General features: G+C 48.4%; 1 protein-coding gene across 1 annotated transcript in view; it reads left to right on the top strand.

The window, feature by feature from the left end:
- The first annotated feature begins 391 nt into the window (after window positions 1-391).
- Window positions 392-8,545, top strand: part of CCDC110 (coiled-coil domain containing 110) — a 29,712-nt gene continuing 21,558 nt past the window's right edge. Inside the window, exon 1 of the mRNA XM_077279619.1 lies at window positions 392-444. The gene's annotated coding sequence lies outside the window, so the exon portion shown is untranslated. The remainder of the gene's footprint in view (window positions 445-8,545) is intronic.

Raw genomic sequence — 8,545 nt, 5'->3', positions numbered from 1 at the left:
TTTCAGTGGCACATAATAGCAAGATTCATGAGAAAAAAAAAAAAACTTTATTGTAGTGGACAACTTCTTTAAGTCCTCTTTTTCTCTGAAGAGGCAATGTGCATATCTCTTGTGCAGGGCACCAGAAAAATGCAAAAAATGTATAATGCGCTGTTCTCAGAATCAAGATTGGCTTGAAGATTCGGCCCCTTAGTGTCTGTTTTTACTAAGTAGCTTTGATATAACATAGTAGGCAGGATGTCCATGAGCAGAACAGGAGCTGCCATTACCTAAGATGTCAGTGCAGCCATGATGGCCTCCTGCTTCCATTTATCTTTCCTTTGTATGTTCTCTAAACAGTAATAATGTCCAAAAGATGGATAAGATTAAATAGATTTCTTTTTTCCAGGGAAGTCTTTTGACATAGATGAGGGACTTACCATCAGTTCACAATCAGTATTACAGGTACATATCCTCCATTTGTTGTATACTAGGAATGCACAGCCTTTTCTGGTCCAAGGGTCAAATTGTCAGATCAAACCAATCTCAAATTGCAGCACTAAACCATAAAGGTTTATTACCATGTGAGGTTATGTGCCATAGATGTCTGACAGGTGCCAGTTGTAATTCTTGGACTCCCACATCGTGGGTGAGTGGGGGTCACCCTCTCTCTCATTCACCTTCCAAAAGACACCATGCATGCTTTGCGCTCCATGGTAGTTTATGTGAGTTGTTGAAAATGTTGCTCCCATATACTAAAACAAAGATAACCGCATTCATGTATGGTATCCTCTACAACTCATGTAATTCTCTGTAGTGCAAATGCAGGGGTCAGGAGACCCGCACTCTGCAAATTTATGAGGGTCCTAGAGATGGCCACACAGTGCACCTTTAGGCTATGTGCGCACGTTGCATATTTGCTTGCAGAAATTTCTGCAAGGTTTCTGCATCTCTTGGCAGAAAAACGCAGCGGAAAATACGCGCTTTTTCATGCATTTTTGCATGCGGTTTTTCAAATCCATAGAGCTAAATAAAGATATATATATATATATATATATATATGTATGTATATATATATATATATATATATATATATATAAGAATTGTGATGTCTTTTCCTTGTTCAACCTCTTCTTCTTTATTCTCCATTGAAGACCATATATATATATATGAATATATCTATATAATCGTCTAAGGGTCACTTCCGTCTGTTTGACTGTCATGGAAATCCCGCGTTGCTGATTGGTCGCGGCCAATCAGCGACGGGCACAGTCCGGCCACGAATTCGCCCTTCCCTACTCCCCTCCTGTCAGCGCCCCCTCTCTACTCCCCTCCAGTCAGTGCCCCCATAGCGGTTTAGCAGTCCGTTACACAGACTGAGTTACATCGCAGCATAGCGCGGTGTAACGCAGTCCGTTAACACTGCTACTAACCCTGTGTGACCAACTTTTTACGATTTATGCTGCCTATGCTCCCACAATTTGCCTCCGTTGTCTTCATTAGGTGATTTAGGTGAGACAGCCAACCTATAATTAACTCTCCTGCCGTTGGTTTGAAGTAATGCTTAGAGCCCAATACTTCCTCGGCGTTCCGACCACCGGCTACACGCCTCAGTAGGATGTTGCTGATCTCGGGGCACGACTCCTACTGGTTCTTTCGCCTTTGTGCTGTGATCTCGTTTCTCACTTCTCCACAATAAACTTTGCTTCTTGTCCTTTCTTAAGATACCGCCGCAATGTAGTGCAGGCGCGGTTCCGTAACGATCTGTCCTGTTCGCTAGGCCACTGTCAGGATCCCACCCCTGACAGGGACCCCCCCTGAATCTTCCCAAGCAACCTCTTCTCTCACTAGGTGTTGCCTGGGCAAAACCCAGTCAGCTTCTCTCTAACTTCCTATCCAGCCCCCAGTTTTACCCAAGTGTGAGGAGTGGCCTAATACATAGAACCCTTTTCTCCCCCTGGTGGCCAGAGTGTGAAGTGTAATGTGTGACTGTGATACCTGGTCAGGTGAACTCCTTTAGTGCAATCAGACGTACCATCACTCCCCTTAGTGGCAGAGCGACGTTACTGCAACGACCAGGTCTCTGGGGCGCTGCACTCCCCCCCCCGGTTAAATCCAGTACTCCCGGACTGGGAAGAAGAACAACAATACATGTTAGTAAAAGACATACAAAATTTTGAAATGCAATGAACTAGTAAATTTAACAGTGCTTCCCTTTATGGGAGGTGAGGACACTTGAACGTTACAAACAGAAACATATTTAAAGTTTTTAAATAACACTTATTAAATGACTGACTATAAATAACCATCTTTACCCAGCCGGGTATTCTATCTACTAAGTGCAAATTCTGGAACAATAATTTAACTTTTCCTTTAAGGGCGTATAGGCTGAACCCACTAAAGGCTTACTATAAACTCTAAAATATAAATTAACTTTGTCTTTATTTTTCTTTTCTAAATGCAATATTTTCTCTTTACTCTCTGATTTTGGAACATGCAGGACCGCCTGGCTACTCGTCCGGGCCTACTGCCTCTTTTCTTTTGCAAGCTTAATCTTTAGGCTACCGTATGTGCACACATAGCGGTTTTTACCGTGGAACCGCAGCGTTTCTGCAGCTGCGGGTCCGCAGCAGTTTCCATTGCGTTTATAGTTACATGTAAAGCCTATGGAAACCGCAATCCGCTGTGCACATGCTGCGGGAAAAACCGTGCAGAAACGCAGTGGTTTACATTCCGCAGCATGTCACATCTTTTGTGCAGAATCGCTGCGATTCTGCACACATAGGAATGCATTGATCCGCTTACTTCCCGCATGGGGCTGTGCCCACGATGCGGGAAGTAAGCGGATCATGTGTGGATGGTACCCGGGGTGGAGGAGAGGAGACTCTCCTCCAGGCCCTGGGAACCATATTTGTGTAAAAAAAAAAAGAATTAAAATAAAAAATAATGATATACTCACCTCTCAGCGCTGCACGCGGCCATCCGGTTGCAGGGTTGCTGTGCGAGCAGGACCTGCGGTGACGTCGCGGTCACATGACCGTGACGTCGCGGTCACATGACCGTGACGTCACGAAGGTCCTTCTCGCACAGCATCTTTGGAACCAGACCGCCGCGTGCAGCGCCGAGGAGATCGGGACATCAGAGGGTGAGTATATAACCATTTTTTATTATTTTTAACATTACTATTGGTGCTGCATATGCAGCATCAATAGTATAGGAGTAAACCCGCAGCGGAAACCGCAAAACAAACCGCGATAAATCTGCAGGGATAACCACAGCGGTTTTGCCCTGCAGATTTATCAAATCCGCTGCGGGAGAACCAGCAGAGGACCCTGCAAAGTGTGCACATAGCCTTATTCACAGCATAAGATCAATCAACCATCTCTCTATGGTTCCCAGGAGGACTCACTAACCCCTACGGGTTCTCTTTATTGAAATTCGGCTTTCAACTCCTTCCTGTCCTCAATCTCTAGTAACATCATTGAACATTTTCTATTTTAAATAACTACACACTATCTATTACCATTCAACATTCTCAAAGTAACATACTTAAGTGCAACATATGAACATCCCCTTTAAGAGGAACACCAAGTCTCTTTGAGGTAGTGCAACTCTCAAGTTGCAAGTCCGTTTAAAGCAGGAACTCCTGCGCTGTTTTCCAGGAACAGCCTCTTCAAAAAGCTCCTTTTGTAAAACCAGTAGGGGGCACCTTTAAGAAGGTGCGAACTATTTACAGCAACAGTTTGTGAACCATTCACCGTCCATGATTCGGCAGTCTTTAAAACAGTGATGAACAAAAGCAAAAACAAAAACAATAGGGATCCCGGGTAAATGAAGGGATCCCTTTAAGGACAACCCTGGTCGGGTATCAGCATCAACACAGTAGAAAGACAAACAGTTAAATAAACTATATACATTGGGTCCGGTTCTAAGGTTTACTCCTGTTCAGGCGGCTGCAGCTCCACAGGCAGCAGTGGGCGAGGCCATCCGCCGGAATACCTGCAGCTACCAGATGTTGTTCCAGGAGCTTCCTCACTCCAGACAGGGGTCTGGGTACCCACAGTTTTAGATCTTGGGATGGCCTGGACACTAGCCATCACCGCAGTCAGTTCCCTAGCCACCACAGTGGCGGTGGTGGCAATAGTGCAGGTCGTGGTCTTGACGATGGTGCACGTCGGGGTGGCAACGGTGGTCTTGGTGGTAACCGTAGCCTGACCACAAGGGGGCGCCTTCGCCACGGGGGACAATTTCACCGGCACCTTAGTCGGGGGTGTCACGGAGCTTCGCCTCTTGTGAACTTTCAGGGCGAACCACCCCTTTTCCCCAAAGTGCCAGGTGTGGATGACTTCATCCCCTGGGTAGAGATCCCGATCCGGGTGGCCCTCTTTAAGGTGGGACTCTACATCCCTCCGATTCACAAAAACTTCAGCGTACAGGCCCGGCTCCTTAATAAAGCCCCAGCCCCCACGGAGTTTAAAGGTGGTGATGATGCCCTGCCTGCGCGGGGCCTGCTGGGTGGTACGGTCCTTACGGGCCCGGTCCTTCACTGCCAAGTCCCGCTGGTGATGGGCCTCCCGCCGGGCCTGGTAGTCCTTCTCCTCCTGCTCCCACCGTTGGTCCATCTGGGCCTGGTATTCCGCCCAGCTAAGGGCCTCCACCATCTCCCCTTCCTGCGTCTTCACCCCGGGGAACCCCATGAAGTTGGATCCTGGGTTCACCCAGCGGCACACTGTGCGCTCCGTATAGACCTCGCCCGGCAAGATTGGCGAGATCGGGGCCTTTAGGAGGTGCTCCATACCCATGGCCTGGTCCCAGGGGGTAAGGTGCTGGAGTCTATAGGTCCCAGGGAGAGGGGGTGCCGCGACAGGGCCTATCAGCAGGTCCTCCACTGGCGGGGCAGGGTCGGCGGACTCACCGGCCGGTGCGGCTTCCTCCATCGCGGCTGGCTCCGCTGGCGGTGGTGTTGGTGGAGACATCGGCAGTAATCCGGGCAGCGGCACAGGAACCGATGTCGGGGAATCCTTCGCTGGCGTCTCCTGGGGTGCGGCCTTGGTCTCCACCTGCAGTTGAAGGAGCTGCTTGATTAATCCCTCCATCTCGTTCTGCAGGAGGTTAGTGCCGACTGTGGAGATTTGTCTGTTCTGCTCTTCTGGGTAACTGGGGGAGTCCTCCGCTTCTACCCAACACTCTGGTTCTGAGCTATCAGCCATGGCATTTTCCACGTGGTTCACTTCCTGGTCTTTTTCCCGCTCTCTCCTTCGTGGGCGGTTTCGCTTTCGTTGTCGCCGCCCCCCATTGAGGATCAGGAGGCGGATCTCGGCTGCTGACGGACACGTCCTCAAAGTACAGAAATATTTAGACTGGGCGGCCATTGCTCTTCGCGCTCTTCAGCTTGTTCACGCCCACAAGTCCACGCCCTTCTCCTGCGCTCCGCGTTGCTCTGTAATGGCGAATAGCAATACACAGTCTTTGCAATAAATCACGGTTCAAGCACAATTCAGACACAGTTCGAAGGCACACATGACCTGATTCTTCAGGCTTAAGTAGATCCTGTTCGTGACGCCAAGTTTGGAGCGCCCCCAGACGCAGGGCCGCGGGGGACTCGGTACCGGGCCTCTCTGTCTCGGTCTTGGGGTTGTCACGGTGGCCTGGCCCGGTCCGTGACCCTGCTATGGGGCGTCCAATTAAAGGTGGTGGTGCGATGAAATAACGAGGACACAGGGTTGCAGTCTCTTTACCTCTTTACTGAAGGCTTCGGGATCCGCAATCCAGAGCACTGCTAACAGGGCTGGCTGAGACTGGCCGGTCCAAAGGCACATCCAGAGTTCCCTTTGCAGGTGGAAATCAGTGCCTACCTACTAGCGCCTGGGTGTTGTAGTACTTCCCTGCTGAGCACCACGGGATAGTCCTCACAACTGTCGTGTATGTTTCTGATGTTCTTTCTCTCTCCGTCCCCCAGATGATATGGATAGGACGTACCCGTATGACGGGGTAGGCCTGGAGCTATTTTATAGGGACCCTAGAGACGCCCCTCTCCCACAATTTGCCTCCGTTGTCTTCATTAGGTGATTTAGGTGAAACAGCCAACCTATAATTAACTGTCCTGCCGTTGGTTTGAAGTAATGCTTAGAGCCCAATACTTCCTCGGCGTTCCGGCCACCGGCTATGCGCCTCAGTAGGATGTTGCCGATCTCGGGGCACGACTCCTACTGGTTCTTTCACCTTTGTGCTGTGATCTCGTTTCTCACTTCTCCACAATAAACCTCGCTTCTTGTCCTTTCTTAAGATACCGCCGCAATGTAGTGCAGGCGCGGCTCCGTAACGATCTGTCCTGTTCGCTAGGCCACTGTCAGGATCCCACCCCTGACAGGGACCCCCTGAATCTTCCCAAGCAACCTCTTCTCTCACTAGGTGTTGCCTGGGCAAAACCCAGTCAGCTTCTCTCTAACTTCCTATCCAGCCCCCAGTTTTACCCAAGTGTGAGGAGTGGCCTAATACATAGAACCCTTTTCTCCCCCTGGTGGCCAGAGTGTGAAGTGTAATGTGTGACTGTGATACCTGGTCAGGTGAACTCCTTTAGTGCAATCAGACGTATCATCACTCCCCTTAGTGGCAGAGCGACGTTACTGCAACGACCAGGTCTCTGGGGCGCTGCAAACAGGTGTCAGCCAGATACTCTCATTAATAAAATGGTACATAAAGACTTAAATAAAGACACGTACACACACATACACAGTCATCAGCCTATGTAGGTGCATTACCATAATTAATCTACATAATTTTCATAACCAGCAGAGGGAAAGCCGACGGCTGAGGGCTGATGTTAATATTCTGGGAAGTAGTCAATAGCCATAAAGGTTCCCAGGCTATTAACATCAGCTCACTGTTAGGTGTCGGCTTCCCGCCGCTGCACAGGGGGAATCTCGAACCACCTCCGCTGCGGTCTCCCATTCTTCTCCAGCCGCAGTGGAGCCTGCTCAGCGGAGACGTCGGTCCCAGCATCTGGCTCAGGCAGATACTGTGCGCTTGTTTACTCCTGATCTTCCAGGCTCAGCCATTGTAACCAGCACTGTTCTGCGGCGAGCAGATGCTCCTGGGACTAAGTCCTGCTTTTCCTCTACTGAGCAGGCCCAAGGGACGACCTCTCATTGGAGGTCGGGGGTCACATGCTCAGGTCCTGAAGCAGTTCCATTGGACTACTAGGAAGTAGCGCTAGTATCAACTTATGTTCATGTGTGTATGAGCTTAGCTACTTTGTGGTCTGTGTCAGCATGTGCTCAGGGTCGGCTGTAAGTCGTTAGAATTCCGGCACCTCCGGAGAGGAGTTTGTATGTATGAATTCAGGGCTGGCGTATAGCCACTAGAATTCCGGCACCTCCGGAGAGGAGTTGTTTGAGTGCTGTTGCTGACTGTATGACCACTATATGCTACCTGCTCTGTTAGAGAGCTGTGATCCTCTGTGAGGTTAACAGGGCACAGCGTTATCTTTTATCCCGGCGACTCTGTGAAGCAACAGAGTTCGCTCCTATACAGACTGGGTGACGGAACCCATGTCTGTTCAGGCATAATACCGCCATATAGTGCCGCCATTTACTAGCAGCAGGTTCCACTCTTGCACGGTGGACCCCGGGCTGCGAACGCACCAATATTATCTCCATATTTACTCGGTGCGTTCCACCAGCCCCAACACTCACAGCTGTTTGCTTAGCCTTTCCTGGCCTTTTACAGGGGAACCCCAGAAAAATATTGACATGGGGTCCCCATATAAAATTGAACCAGCAAAGGTTCAATTCAGACAGCTGCGGGCTGATATTAACCCCTTTACCCCCAAGGGTGGTTTGCACGTTAATGACCAGGCAATTTTTACAATTCTGACCACTATCCCTTTATGAGGTTATAACTCTGGAACGCTTCAACGGATCCCGGTGATTCTGACACTGTTTTCTCGTGACATATTGTACTTTTATTTTATTATATTACCTGCGTTCATTTGTGAAAAAAATGGAAATTTGGTGAAAATTTCGCAAATTTCCAAATTTGAATTTGTATGCAATTAAATCACAGAGATATGTCACACAAAATACTTAATAAGTAACATTTCCCACATGTCTACTTTACATCAGCACAATTTTGGAACCACATTTTTTTTTTGTTAGGGAGTTATAAAGGTTAAAAGTTGACCAGCAATTTCTCATTTTTACAACACCATTTTTTTTTTAGGGACCACATCTTATTTGAAGTCATTTTGAGGGGTCTATATGATAGAAAATAACCAAGTGTGACACCATTCTAAAAACTGCACCTCTTAAGGTGCTCAAAACCACATTCAAGAAGTTTATTAACCCTTCAGGTGTTTCACAGGAATTTTTGGAATGTTTAAATAAAAATGAACATTTAACTTTTTTTCACAAAAAATTTATTTCAGCTCCAATTTGTTTTTGCAGGAGAAAATGGACCCCAAAAGTTGTTGAACAATTTGTCCTGAGTATGCCGATACCCCATATGTGGGGGTAAACCACTGTTTGGGCGCATGGCAGAGCTCGGAAGCGAAAGAGCGCCATTTGAC

The sequence above is a fragment of the Ranitomeya variabilis genome, chromosome 1 (assembly GCF_051348905.1).
Source record: "Ranitomeya variabilis isolate aRanVar5 chromosome 1, aRanVar5.hap1, whole genome shotgun sequence".
NCBI lineage: Eukaryota > Metazoa > Chordata > Amphibia > Anura > Dendrobatidae > Ranitomeya > Ranitomeya variabilis.
This window is presented reverse-complemented; position numbering and strand designations above follow the sequence as displayed.